This window comes from Pinus tabuliformis, chromosome 6 (assembly GCF_031772625.1).
Source record: "Pinus tabuliformis cultivar Carrire ecotype Pingquan chromosome 6, CPIR1, whole genome shotgun sequence".
Lineage (NCBI taxonomy): Eukaryota > Viridiplantae > Streptophyta > Pinopsida > Pinales > Pinaceae > Pinus > Pinus tabuliformis.
The window spans coordinates 1,316,304,283-1,316,319,331 of record NC_142292.1 but is presented as its reverse complement, the minus strand read 5'-3'; positions in this window follow the sequence as shown (position 1 = coordinate 1,316,319,331).

The following is a 15,049-nucleotide window of genomic DNA, read 5'->3' as shown; positions in this document are numbered from 1 at the left end:
TAGAGGCTATGTCGAAGGTTTGGAGGCTTGTACAAAAGTTGGAGAATATTATTCAACAGGTGGCAGAGGTTCAGAGCTAAGAGTTTATGATTTACCCTTATGATTTTCCCTTGTCACTCCCTTATAGAGTCATGAGCACGATTGAAAAGTCACAGTGACATGTAGGTAGGTCAATGGGACTGACTATAGCTTCCAGTCAAGTTTAGACAGTGATATGGGTTCACCTGAGGAATTTCAAGAGATTTTATCCACATTGCTCGTGCTCTTCGGAAGTAAATTAGCAAGGAAATTCCTAGATGCTTCTAGAATTAGTGAAAAAGGTCGCAAATACCTTGAAATGGTCCCCCATGAAGTGAATGCATTTACTACACAAGTTGTGGTGTTAGTGGATTTATTTGGTTCAATTTGTTCACCTTCGACCTTAGCCCCAAGCTCAATTTCACCCTACATATTTTATATTATTCCCTTTGGAGCTTAGTTGTTGTTTATGGTGTTAGATAATGAGTGTATGTGTAGTGAGAAGGTCGCTGAGAAGTACTGCATGCTTTAGACCTATTGGAGCATGTAGATGCTTTAGTATATGATTTTATATGTTGGTGACCATATCGTACTTGTTTTTTGCAGTAGCTGCTCATACATTTGGCACATATCCCTAGTGTCTCATGGTGTTATGTGTATTGTGCAGCAATATATTTTTACGAGTGTCTGATTTTATTTAGGTTTACTGGGGCCATAGTTTTCCTATTTTAGAGAGATTTTTCTTGTGGTGTTTACATTTTATTTGATGATGAGATCTTGTTGTTGAGATCATGTATGAATAGCTGATTTATTATTGAGCACAGTGTCTTGGATCCAATTTGAGAATATATGAAAGGAGGTCTACATTGTGTTTGAGGAGCAATGACATCATGAGAGAGGAGTAGTGATATTGAAGCTCCATTTGAAGTAAAAATTTATAACTCCAATGGTAGTTGGATATTCTAATCAGAGAAGGTAGTTTGTAGATCCATATGAGAACAAATTCTTCTGAGCTTATCAATAGAATTGATTCTCCTAGTCAATCAATGTGGGAATTGTGTATATGAGTTTGAGTATCCATGTTGATGGGAGCCAAAAAGCTATGTAAAATACTAATTGCTCAACATAATAGAAATTCAGAGTAGAGTAGTAACAACAAGGGTGGTTTTTCTCCCCGAAGGGTTTCCACCATAAATCTTGTGTCTCATGTGTGATTGATTTATTGTGCATGTTTATTGTTTTGAAGTTGCTTATGGTTTTCAGTTATGTTTATGTGATGTACATGCTATGATGTTTATGAGCTATTGGTTAACATATGTGTGATTGATTAATTGACGTAATAAAAGGAAAAAAATATATATATATTACACTATTGATCCACCCTCGCCCCCTCTTAATAGTGCTCAAGGGTTTCCAACAATTGGTATCATAGCGGGGCTCCTGGTTGTAGCTTTTTTGCTAGAGAGTAGATTTGGGATTTGTTGGTGGAAATTAATTTGTTTTTTTTTAGAATGGGCAAGAATAAGAGGAAAAAATTTCAGAAACAGAATGGTCTTCAAAATAAGGAATCTCAGCCACAAGAGACTCTTCTGCCTAGTTTAAGTGGTTCAAAAATTAATGTACAAAAATTAGAAGGTCAACAACTAAACGTATTGAGAAAAATGAATCCAAAGGAATAAATGCTAATGATTTTATTTTGAGTTAGAATTTTGTGGATTCATGTTTTGATCATGTTTAATTTCCTAGTGAAGATGAGGATAATGTTAAGGTTCTTAGAGTTCATATTTCAAGTCTAATAGCTACAAGCAAGGATCAAGAAAATTATTGCAGATCTGTGATGATAAGGAGGCCAAGATCAAGGAAGAGATTGTCGACTTAAAGATTAAATTGAATGAATCATAAAAATTTGAGGAAGTTATGAGGAAACAATATCAAGTTAAGGTTGAAGAGGTTGAGAAAGCAGAAGCTGAGGTGGTTTCCTTGAGAAAGAAACAAAAGATGGATAAGAGTATTGTTGTCTTGGATAATTTTCTTGAGATCCAAATATTATCATTGGATAAATCTGGTTATGAATTTCAAAGGTTGAGTCTTGTTTGCATTCAGGTAAAACTACCAAAGAAGAACCCAAGAAATCCGTGGTAAACAATTCTAGCAGCAAAAGTGAGAACCAAGGAAACAAGAAGCAGATTCAACAACCAATTAAGCAAAAGCACCAATAACAAAAAAGAAAGTAGAACCAACAATAGAGAATAAAGTCTTTAGGAGAAGCTACATTCAGAAAATATTTTTCTCATAGAGATGATCATGGAAACTGTATTAGATTTGAAAGGAAGAAAATTCATTTTGTTCCTTTAATTCATGAGGTACAATGTTATAGCTATCACAAATATGGGCATGATGCAACGAATTTATGGAGCAAAACATATAGACCACAACACCAGAGATTTAACCAATAGCAACAACCAAGCAGAATGGATAATATGTATAATTATGCTTTTTATGGTTATTGACACTCATGTCACCTGTTTGGCCATAAAGCAATAGACTTTAGGCCTAATTGCTGCATGAGAGACACATTTCATGAAAGGTTTAGATTTGGCATTTAAATAAGAATATATTATCCTCTTGGCCATGTGGAATGTTATATATTCCATAGATTTGGCCACATGGCAAGAGATTGTTTGATGTCTCATTATTCAAGGCAAAACCGTCGAAAGTAGCGAAAGCAAAGAGGATCTAGCACAAAACCAGTCTAGCGAGAGAAGGAGTAGATGAAGGAAGAGAAAAATATGGCCAAGGTAGTGTGGAGGAAGAAGGAGCAGCAGATCTCCAACTAGTGAAGAGAATTCCATCCTACAATCCATGATTATTCATGCATATTTGTAGAGGACTGCAAAATTTATGATAGGTCCGCAACCTTATCGGGAGCGTGTGACGATTGTTGCAACATCATATGATGAATTCATTTGAGCCTCTCTCACAATCAGGTCCATAGGATTAGCCTGTCTTTTGGAGGTATATTGAGCTCATGGGGAGCTTTGAATGGTATGGATTTACATGTGATATCTAGAATTTTCTTCATTTCTTCACACTCAGTCATTTGTGGAAGATTTGTATTTGTCTTCATGAGTGAAAAAGAACACATTTTTCATCCATGCATATGTTTTTGGTTTCCACTAATAGCTAGTTGAAACGATGTGCAGCCATGCATAGATTGTGATCATTACTTTAGGATGTATGGAGATGACTTGTGACATCGACTAGCCAAGTATGAGTTGTTGTATGATGTTTTTATAGCCATGTAGTTTCCTTTGCTTCATCATTATGTGTTAGTTGTGAGTCCAATCAATAGTTGTTGAGTCATATTGATGATTGGCTTGTTTGGGAGGACACTTATGGAGTCATATTGCGGCCACATGTATGGGCTAATGATGATGTAGTTGGTCCATAGGATATGATCCTAGCAGCCATGCATTTCATTGAAAATCTATGTAAAATGCTTATGAAGCCACACACTTGTATTGTACTATCTTTTGGGTCATTTACTCATGAGTCATGATGTCATGTTATGGTAATATGTTGGTGATGTATGAGGTATTTTATTAATGTGAAAACCATCTATTTATCATTATATATGTCAATTGAGTGAAGCTCATGTGGAGTCTCAATCCATATGCTGCTTCTATTTGGCAAAGGAAGCATTTTTTGCAATGGAAAAGGTTCACTATAACTATGCAATGATGTTGGAGATGGCATGTGTTTAGAAGGACCATTATTTATTCCTATTTGATTCAGACAAGAATTATTGGCATTATGATCCTCTTGGAGGTGTCTTGATGTGCCACATACAATGTTATGAGATTGAGGTTTTGGCTTCATGTGACGAGATATTTTTGTATTTACGGGGGAGATTGTGTGTGGTTTCCTCATGTGGATGTTACCATATTATATGTTGATGTTATAATTCATGTTACTCATAATTTATATTATGATGATGTTGCTTATGGTTACCTTATGTTGGCATATTGTTTCTTGTTGTTAGAAGTTAATTAGTTGGTACTCTTCTCTAGATGATGATTGGTATATTTGCTTCTTACTACTTTTGATATGTGGAGAGATAAAGGATGATTATTGGAGGCATGTATGATCTTTGATATGCATTATTTTTGAGCCATGTAGACATGTATTACTACAATATGCGTGCTTCAGTTCTTGTTTCCTTATCATATGGAGTTGGCCCTTTGCCATTGATGTCAAAGGGGGAGTGATAGAGGATGATGGTCTAGAGTTTTTGTAAGGTTTTCATCAATGCCAAAGGGGGATATTATTGGAATCTAAGGGGATATTATTGGCACTATGGTGAGGATGGATCTAGCTAGATGGTGTTGGCACGCATTCATGATGGAAACTAGCTCATGTTGGTATTGATGTCGAACACTTTTAGCCTAACTTATGTGTGGATGTCATTCACTTTAGCATGATTACAACTAGTTGTGTTGACATTGAGATGATTGTGTTGGCATTATTGTCAACCTTATGATGTCAACCTTATGAGGTTATGAAATTGGTGTGTGTTTGTATGTGTTGGCATGAAGATTCATCCTATGATGGTGGCACACTTGATGGAACAATCATGATGATGAAATGATGTCATTTATTTGGTTGATGATGTTGCTACAAGTTTTATTGCACATCACCATGTTGTTGAGATGTTTGATGACACTGTAGTTGAGTTGTCAACTAGGTGTTGATTAGGTCGTCATGTTTGTTCTTATAAGGATGACTTGTTGTAGTGATGTGATGCCTTGATGATGGTGTTATAGAGTATTGTAGGTTTATTTTGTGGTTCTGCAACCATGGAGATGATTGATGGAGAGTGGAGGACTTGTTAACACTATTTCCAACCTTGTTTGCTGGCCTTCTAGGTCAACTTAGAAGTGACAGTTGAGAGACATGCTTGATCCACTTGCAGATGTGTTTGAGGCTATGTCAGAGGTTTTCACTCTTGTAGAGGAGCTAATGAAGATGATCCAACATGTGGCAGAGGTTGATAGCTAAGAGTTTATGATTTTCCCCTATGCTCTACCCTATTAGCTCCCTTACAGACTTATGAGAGCGATTGAAAAGTACCATTTGCATGTACATAGGCCTAATATGGAGAGAGACTATAGCTTCGAGGTGAATTAAAACTGTGATATGCATGCGACTGAGGGATTTGAAAGATTTTCTCCCCATTCCTCACGCTGTTTGGAAGTAAATTAGCAAGGAAATTTCTAGAGGCTTCTTATATGTGAAAAATGTCAAAAACGGTTTGAAATGGTCCTCCCATGATGTGAATGCATTTAGTGCATAAGTTGTGGTGTTATTGGATTGATATGGTCTAATTTTTGCACCTTTGATCTTAGCCCCAAGCTCAATTTTTCCCTACATGTTTTATATTGTTGTCTTTGTACCTCATTGGTTATTGATAGTGTTATATGTTGAGTGTATGTGGAGTGAGAAGGCTACATATGAGTAGTGTATGCTTCAGACCTACTAGAGAGTGTAGATGCTTCTGTCTACGAGCATATATGTTGGTGATCATCTAATACTTCTTTTTTGTAGGAGATGCTAATACTTTTAGGACATAGCCATAGCGTCTCACGATGTTATTTGTATTATGCAACATTATATTGTTATGAGGGTATTATTTTATTCATATTTATTGTGGCCACATTTTTTCTAGTTTGGAGAGATTTTGTTTGTGGTGTTTACATTTTATTTGATGATGAGATCTTATTGCTGAGAGCATGTATGAAAAACTATTATTTTTTTGAGCAGTGTCTTGGATCTAGTTTCAAAATATATGAAAGGAGTTCCACATAGTGTTTGAGTAGCAGCGGCTTCATGAGAGAGGAGCAGTGATATCGAAGCTTCAGTGAAAGAGACAATTTCTCAATTCCATGGTAGTTAGATAGTCCAATCAAGTTAGGCAAGGATCGTTGATCATGGTGGCCTTTAGTGGAAGCTATCTTGTAGATCCTTATGAGAACAAAGTCTTTAGATATTATCAGTACAATCTAGTCTCTTAGATGATTGGTGTTGGAATTTTTTATATGAGTTCGAATCTCCATGTTGATGGTTGTCAACAAGCTACGTAGAAGACCAATCTCTTGACATAATAGAAATTCAGACTAGAGCAGAAGTAGCAAGGGTGGTTTTTCTTCAGGAAGGGTTTCCACCACAAATTTTGTGTCTCATGTGTGATTGATATGTTTTCCATGTTTATTTTTTTGTACCTTCTTATGGATTTTAGTTATGTTTATGTGATGCACATGCTATGATGTTTATTATTTGTTGGTTAACATATGTGTGATTCAGTAATTGAACTAATAAAAGGAAAAAATTATATATAGATCACACTACCTGTTCACTCCCCATATTAGTAGTGCTCAATGTTTTACAACATTTTTTTACTCATAAGTAACATTAATACAATTAAATATTTCTTATTTAGTGATTAGAAGGTTAAAGTTAATGTATATGAAAGTGTTGCAGCAATTGTAGTTCATGGTGTCCCCCCAAAAGTGTAAGCAATTTCTTTTAAAAAAAAAAATTATTGGAAGAAAATTAGTGTGTAAAATTAGTAATTAAATAGTATACAATTTGAATCAATCAAATTGGCCAAGAAATGAAGCTTTAGTGTGAGTTTTAGTCAAGCAAGGAAATTTTGGCTTGCTTCAACAAAATGCACTCACAACCTTCATTTGAAGTCCAAATTGAATGACTCAACTTGGAGAGTATTTTTTTCTCATAAGTAACACTAATAAAATTAAACTTTTCAAATTTAGTGATCTAAAGGTCTAAGTTAATGTAAAGTAATGTGTTGCAAAAATCACAGTTCATGGTGTCCCCTCCAAAAGTGTCAATAGTTTGTGAACAACAGAAAATTACTAGAAGAAAATAAGTGTGTAAAATTACTAATTAAATAGTATACACTTTTAATCATTCATATTGGCCAGGAAATGAAGCTTGGGTATGAATTTTAGTGAAGTAAGGAAATTTTGGCCTACTTTAGAAAAATGCACTCCCGACCTTCATTTCAAGGCCAAATTGAATGATTCAACTTGGAGAGTATTTTTTTACTCATAAGTAACCTTAATGAAATTAAATATTTTTATTTTTTCACATATATACCTCTTTTGTTCAAGAATACTCCAAATTTCATGGATTTCATAAGGTAAAAGGCAAGGTGTGTGGGCCCCATATATATGGACAACAAGACCTATAATTAATTAGCAATGATATAATGATCATTCAATCCTATGGGTCTATGAAATTGTACCTCATTCTTGTGGTGGAACATGCCCTAATGGGTTGTAGTTCTTGGGTAAGACACATTTGGATTCATTATTATTGTTGGTGATCTACGCTAATATTCTTTAGAACTTCTATAGGATTTCTATTGTCCTAATTTACTTTACAGTGGCCAATATTACGTGAACAAAGTCTACTATATGTTATGTCCCTTCAAATTTGATAAAGTTCCTTCACTCCTCATTTTATTCGTGAAGCATTAGTTTTGATGTAAAAAATGAAAAGTTAGCTCACATAAGATAAAGAACAATGCAGAGACTCTACAAATATTACCACATTGTTTCTTCTTCAAGAATGAGTAAGTTTATATAAATGGCGTATTAATTTTGTAGCTCTGTAGGAAGGATGGACTTAAGGGGTTGGTTGAACAATGTGATTGGATTCCATTTGAAAAAAAGTTGGGATTATAGAATCAATGAATTCAACCTTTTGAAGACCTACGTGGCATAGACTCAAACATTAAAATTCCTTGAGCATATATCATAATCTTAAGCATAGTGAATTGCAACTGCACAAATTTGACATTTATTCAACTCAAGTAAAGTTGATAAATCTCTCACATTGGATTGACTCATGGGAACTATATTTACTTATTTAAAGGCAATAATCACTCACGAATTCATTTCTAAGATACATTTTCCCCATTTTCCATTTCATCTATTTCAAACATCTTTGAATGGATAATAAAAACTACATTTTCCAAATAGAATTTACAATTTATGGTAATGTTTATTTTTGATACCTGAATGCATGATTCCATAATAATAATTTCAAATGATAATGTATTCCTAGAAAACCAAATAATTTCCAAGGTTGAATACATAATTGGCACACTTCACTCAATTAGAAAATTGTAACACCATTTACACTCTACTAATGCCCTTACTAGGGTTTGACTCTGATGTAAACTGATATTTTTATTATTAATTTTCATGGTGATAATTTAAACTTACAATACTAGTAAATTCTAAGCACATCCTGACAAATGAGTGGGTAAAAAAATATATAAGAATACAAATTGTCTAAAATATTTTTAAACAGTAAAGTCAAAATTTTGTTGATTTTCATTATTGGTTAAAATTCAGATGTTTTGTAAATAGTAAACTCAAAATTAAGCTAATTTTTCATTACTATTGGAAGTTGTGGAGAAGTATGTAGAATAACCATTATATTTCAAGTTTTGAGTTCAGTTTCTTATACCTATGTACATAGACAAGGAAACACTTGTAGAGTCGCTAGTGAATTTCAAGCTTCAACCTCTTTAAATTTGACAACAACCCTTAGTTATCTTGTGAATTTTAGAACTTGAATTTAATGCCTAAGAACATGTTCTTATCAGAGATATTACAATAAATTTATTTTTTTTATGTAAGAAAACAATGGGACCTATTAAAATGATAATGTATTGATGTGTTTATGAATGTTTGGTTCTTATGAAATCTTCTAACACAATCATCATTAATAACAATTACAGAATAAGTCTATACACTTTAAATATTGTTGGAGAAAAAATAAAAATAATTTGAGAAACTTGTAAACCCAATTTTCATCATTGCATCTTGGGAGTTGGGTCTAATTAACAACGACCTCCTCATAACTCAAGAAACTAACGGGGGTGTTACAATCTCATCATATATACTCATCTTTTTTTTTACTCTCTGGCATGCTAAATAGTCATTTAGAGGTAGATTTTTATGTTGTCACAACATATTTACATAGTTCACAAGGTGAGAAATCAACCTTTGGTGTAATCACATATTTTAGGTTTAATAATTATAGGTCATTTATAGGATATAAATGTCTTTAACGTTTCACTTCTAATTGAATATTTTTCAGGTCACAAAATTGTCATATTCAATACGTTTTTTTGCCTTATTTTACCCCCTTTGTTTTACCGATTTTTGACCCATTTACCATACACTTCCTCACATGTTTTCTGCAACAATTAATAAGTAGCTTTAATTTTATTCTAATCAAATGTTTTTCTTTCATGTATGATTTCTAAATTTTATGAATCACTAATATGAGTTATGCAGTTCCTGCACCCATTTAGGGTTTGATGTATTGGTACACTTTCGGGAGATATATGGGACATGGTTTGTGTTCACAATTATGGTTTCCTGATCCCACATGATTCAAAACAAACCAAGGTCATACAAAAGGATATCTAGAATATAATTAATGTTTTAGCCCAAATTTGTAGTAGTTCTCAAACAACCAATTTCATCCTTGATTTATGTGTAGATGAGGTCAAATTTGGAAATTTTGGGAATGGGGTTTGTTCCTAGTATATAAAAATGATTAACACGTGGGTCATTTTCCATAATTCGAAATTGTCTCGGAGATATTAAAGGCTATATGGCACCAATTTGCTAAAAATTCACAAATCTCGAGAATTTATGAATCATGGTTAGATTTGAAAAAATGGGTTGTTACAACCTAAATTCGTACTCTAACATGTATAAAAAGATTAATCATGGCCCTATGCTAGAGAGATGATTTTATTATAGTCTTGTTTTGTTGGTTTGAACCTGGAGAATATGGCCTCAAATGTAAAACACTGATCATCTTTTAAATCAATACTCATGTGAGGTTTCTTTTCTATCTTCTCGTGTATTCATTGAACAATTGCATCCTATGATTTAAGTTTTTCCTAAAGGGTACGAGTTGGTTTGTTTGGGCCCAAACAACCCAGCTTGTCACCATTTCTGTCCATTATCCTACTATAATAGCTTGTTTACCTTTCGAGTTGCCAGTTTGTTTTCTCATTAAGGAGCATTAATTGTTAAGATTTGTTTTTAAACTTAATAATCCTATATTTATGGTTTATGATTTGTCTTCCCTAAGATCTGTAGATGTTATTAATCTATATCTAGTTTGTATTTGTTTCATGCTAAATATCTAGAAATCGTGTGGTGAATGTTGGCAAGAAATTTTATGTTTACCTCCAGTATGAGTAGTGACCATATATTATAGTTGTCACCTCTTATTATACTTTGAGGAAAATAATTTATTATATACTCTGTTGCAAGTTGTGGTTTAAGGTTTCAAGGATTTTTTTTGAAGTATTAATACAAAGGTGAATTCAAATATGATCTAGACTCCCAATTCCAAATCCCTTCATACTTATATAAGATAAAATATTTATGGACATTTGGAGATTCTATAACATGGGTCCTATGTTAGATTGTAAGACCTATGTTTGTTTTTAGATGCATTTACAAGTTCTTAGAACCTAGAATGAATTATAGCTTGATTAAGGCTTGAGAATTTGTGGATCTCAGTTTTAATACATTGAGTGACCTACAACTATTTTAATATTTTCATTATACAAACTCTGTAACGTTCTCATTTGACCTCTTTTGATAAGAAACAAAGTCAACGAATTTAATCATTACAGTTGCATAGTTTTTATATCGTTTTTACATGACCCACAAAGTTTGAAATCTTAAACATTCCAATAATCTATTTATATTTATGAATTGTACTGATAACTATTGATCAACATTTCATGACAGGATGGAGTATTGTATTAATAAATTCCTATCTTTGATGCTAGAAATCAAGAGTCTTTTAAGTTATCTACATGTCGATTCACTATTATGTGCTTGTAATTTGCTCAGGTACTTATCCACCATATTATTGTAATTTATTCATTTAATTGCATGTTTTGGCTTGTATTCCTTTTATGCCTGTAACTTTCAAGAGTGATTATTTATTGAGTATTGGTTCATGCTCTTAGAATTACATAGTGCTTTACATTTGGCTTCTTTCTTGCACTATTTTTGATGAAATAATGTTTCTAGAATTGTAATTTATTTTGAGGAGGTTAAAAATTTATTGAGGGTATGTATTGTTGTGATTACAGAAAGGATATTTTTACTCATGTATGCAATACTTACAGTTGATGCATTTTATTGATACCTTAGATATATTTGCATCTATTTCCTTGTTTTCCTGATTAAACACAAGTTGAGTGAAGACAAAATAAGAGTGCGTGATTGATATTAGGGTTTTATCATTCATGGTGTTCTTTGCTTGGCTTGATGATTAATTAGACTTGCCTTTTTCTTAACTCAATAAGACAATGTTTTTGGCTTGCTCAGTTAAATAAGGGGCTAGTGAGTAGGTTTCTAGTTATTTTTAGTTACGGTTTCTCTTGCTAAAAAGTAGGGTTTACTCCTTACTTAGGGTTTTTATTTCTAGTTATTGATATTTAGGGTTTGCTTCCAATTGTTGGTATACTACAAGATTATTTTTTACAACAATTAGGGTTTTGTTTCTAACGAATGCCTTCGATTGTGGGATTGACTAGTGTTTACAAGAATTCGAAGGTGTGAGTAGATAACTTCAAGGTAAATTATGGCTTTTTTGTAGGTCCCTGAAGCCTTTATCTAGAATTTCTAGTGTTGCACCTTGAAGTCCATGGACCCCAGATTGACATTAAATGTTGTTCCATTAATCTACCCCATACTACACCCAATAATATTTAACTTAATATATTGAGTATCTTATATTTAATTGTTTTTCCCTCTACCCACTTTTCATATCTTCTATAAACATTATGTAGGGAACTGTAGCTTTGATACTATTTTGCTTGTTTCGTAAAAGGTTTTCCAAGAATTTAAAAAGTTTTATAATTTATTGAAATTTGTAGAATTTACAATTTATAAAGTTTTAGTGCCTAATTCTTTAAAGGGTGTTAGCTCAATGGAAGAGCACCTTCTTTACAAATAGGAGGTTGGTGGTTCAATTCCGTCGTGCCCTGATATTCATATGGAATGGTGAACATTAAGTTTTGGTGAAAAAGGAAGAAACAATGGAAGCCAAACTTGAAGTACACTAGAAGCAATCTTGGAAGAAAAACTTGGTGTTATCTAAGAAGAAAAAAGGAAAGAAATTTAGGCTCAAAATAAAGAAGTAATAATGGAAGCAATACTAGTAGCCAAACTTGGTGTTACTTTGAGAAGCCAAAAAAGAAGCAATTCAGATAGAAAACAAAGAAGTACTAATGGAAGAAATATTAGAAGAAACAAAATGAACCATGACAAAATCCATATTAGAAGCCGAAAAAAAGCTACTTTCACTCCCATACAATAAGAAAAATAGGAAGCACAAATGGGAGAAAAACTAGAAGAACAAATGGATCCAACAGTGGAAGCAAGAATGGAAGAAACAATTCTTGGCACTAAACCTAGATCTATTTTTGGCACTAAACCCACGCCTATTTTGTGGTGCAATTATTGGCGCTAATCACAAAATGCAAGTAAGAATTCCATTTTTTGTCAAATTTCTCGGTGTCGGTTGATGCCAATTCACACACTCGGAAACACTAGATTCTGGTACGATTTCCACCACTAATGGCTTGCTTTGTTGTAGTGATAAGTGAACCCTCTAGCTATGAATCACATCTTGCATTTGTCAATACTTCCATTTGTCACATGATTGATCTTATATTTCCACTTGGAAGTGACTATTGATTTCCCTTTTGCTCTTAGCATAATCTCTTAGGCATCATTCTTCTTGAGGGATTGGTATTCTTGATTCATAACCTCCTTCCATACTTTTTGGGTAGTCTCTTATTTATAAGTGGAAGGCTTTGCATCAATAACTTTAGTGATAATAGATACATAGCTAGAAAACCTTTTATGTTTTTTAATTTCTCTAGATATTCCATCAAGAGATTCATGTCCTTCTACTTCTTCTAATGTAGATCAAGGCCATGCTAGTCTCCTTCTGTTCTCTAGCACAACAATTAGTTGCATTGGTTCACAAGGCCCTTCTAGCTCTTCCAGACATTCTATAGAACTCAAACGCTCTTCCTTTTAAGCCTCATGCTTTAATTTATCATCTGAATCCATGAAAACTTCCTTATATTTCCAATATGCAACTTATTCAAGGTGACATCTTGGCTAGCCTCAATATGTCATTGTTATAAAATGTAGATTTAATACGCTTTTGATGATTCACTATAAGCAAAAATATGCCTTTGTTTCCCAAAAGTTCTAGATTGTTCCTTGTATCACTAGTAACATGGATGTAAGCGAGGCAACCAAAGATTCTTATATTTCCAACCTATAGCTTTTATGTAGGGAACACTTCTTTAGGAGTCATATGTTCTAGAATTCAATGAGGACTTCTATTCGGAATGTATACAAATTTTAATGATGCTGGATTCCTCCCCATAAGAACATTAGAAAATCTTGATCATGTATCATAGCGTTCACAAATTCTTCAATGAACCTATTTGTTCATTCCAGCACACCATTTTATTTTGGATTATAGGGCATAATCATTTGCCTCTTAATCCAACTTTCTTATAGTAAGCAATAAGTTATTTTGAGATGTACTCTCCTCCATTATCATATCTCAAATTTGTTATCTTCTTACCTATCAAGTTTTCCACTTCAACATTGAATTCTTGAAACTTAGTCAAGACTTCATCCTTGTTCCTAATGAGATAGATCCATGTCTTATGATAGAAGTCATCAATAAATGTCACATAGTATAATGAACCTCCAAGTGATCTCACAGGCATAGGACCACATATATCAGAGTGACTCAAATATAAAAATTCTTTAGATCTATTGTAACTGATTGAAAATGGTTTCTTGATATTCTTTCCAACAACACAACCTTTCCATACACCTTCATGATCCATCTGCAATTGATGGACACTTTAAACTATTTTATTTAATTGTAGTAATTCTCTATAATGAAGTTGATCATATCTCCTATGCCATTGTTCACTTGGATTGATTTCATCATGTACTAAGGATTGATTTGGTTAACCTACAAGCTTATACAAACTTATTTCACTAATTCTATTGACTCTTTCATCATCTTTACTAGATCCCTTAGGTCATACAAGTAATTTTCCAACCAAAAAAGCTACTTTGTCTCCTTTATCTTCTAAACATGAAATAGTGACTACATTATTTTTCAAGCATGGCACATACAAAAAATTTCTGAAATGAATGTTGCTACTAGATTCCATGTCAATGGATGCCTTTCGAACTCCTTTTATTACATAACTATGGTTGTCCCCAAGCCTTACTCTTTGGGATAGTATTATTTCCATCACGCTAGAAATATTTACATGATATCTAGTCATATGGCTTGATGCACCACTATCTACTAGCCACATATCATCAACATCTGCAATAGAACCTATAGATCATAAAATTAAAAGAAATTTTTGTGACCTTTAGGCTTCTTTTGATGTTCATCTTCAATTTCAACTGCAAAAACATGTTTTTTTCCCTATCTATTTTTGTTATTAGCCATATTAGGACAATCCATTTTATAATTTCCTATGTTTTTACAGCCATAACATTTGTCCTTTGACATAAACTTCTTCCTTTGGGGAGGAGGTGATCTTCTTCCTAATTTCTTGTGTTGAAATCCAAACTTATTCTTTCCCTTATTCTTGAAGCAAGCTGCAAATGCTTGACAGGCTTCTTTATTTTTATCTCTTGATATAATCATTGATTCTTCTTGAGCATAATAGGTCCATATTAGTTCAAATGAAGGATATTACTTCGAGCTACTTATACCTACGGCAAATTTGTCCCATGATGTAGGTAGGCCATTGAGTGTTGTATTCACAAGCTCATTCTTTGGGATAGATTCTCTGATTGATTGGATTAAATATCTTATTTGTGAAATTACTATA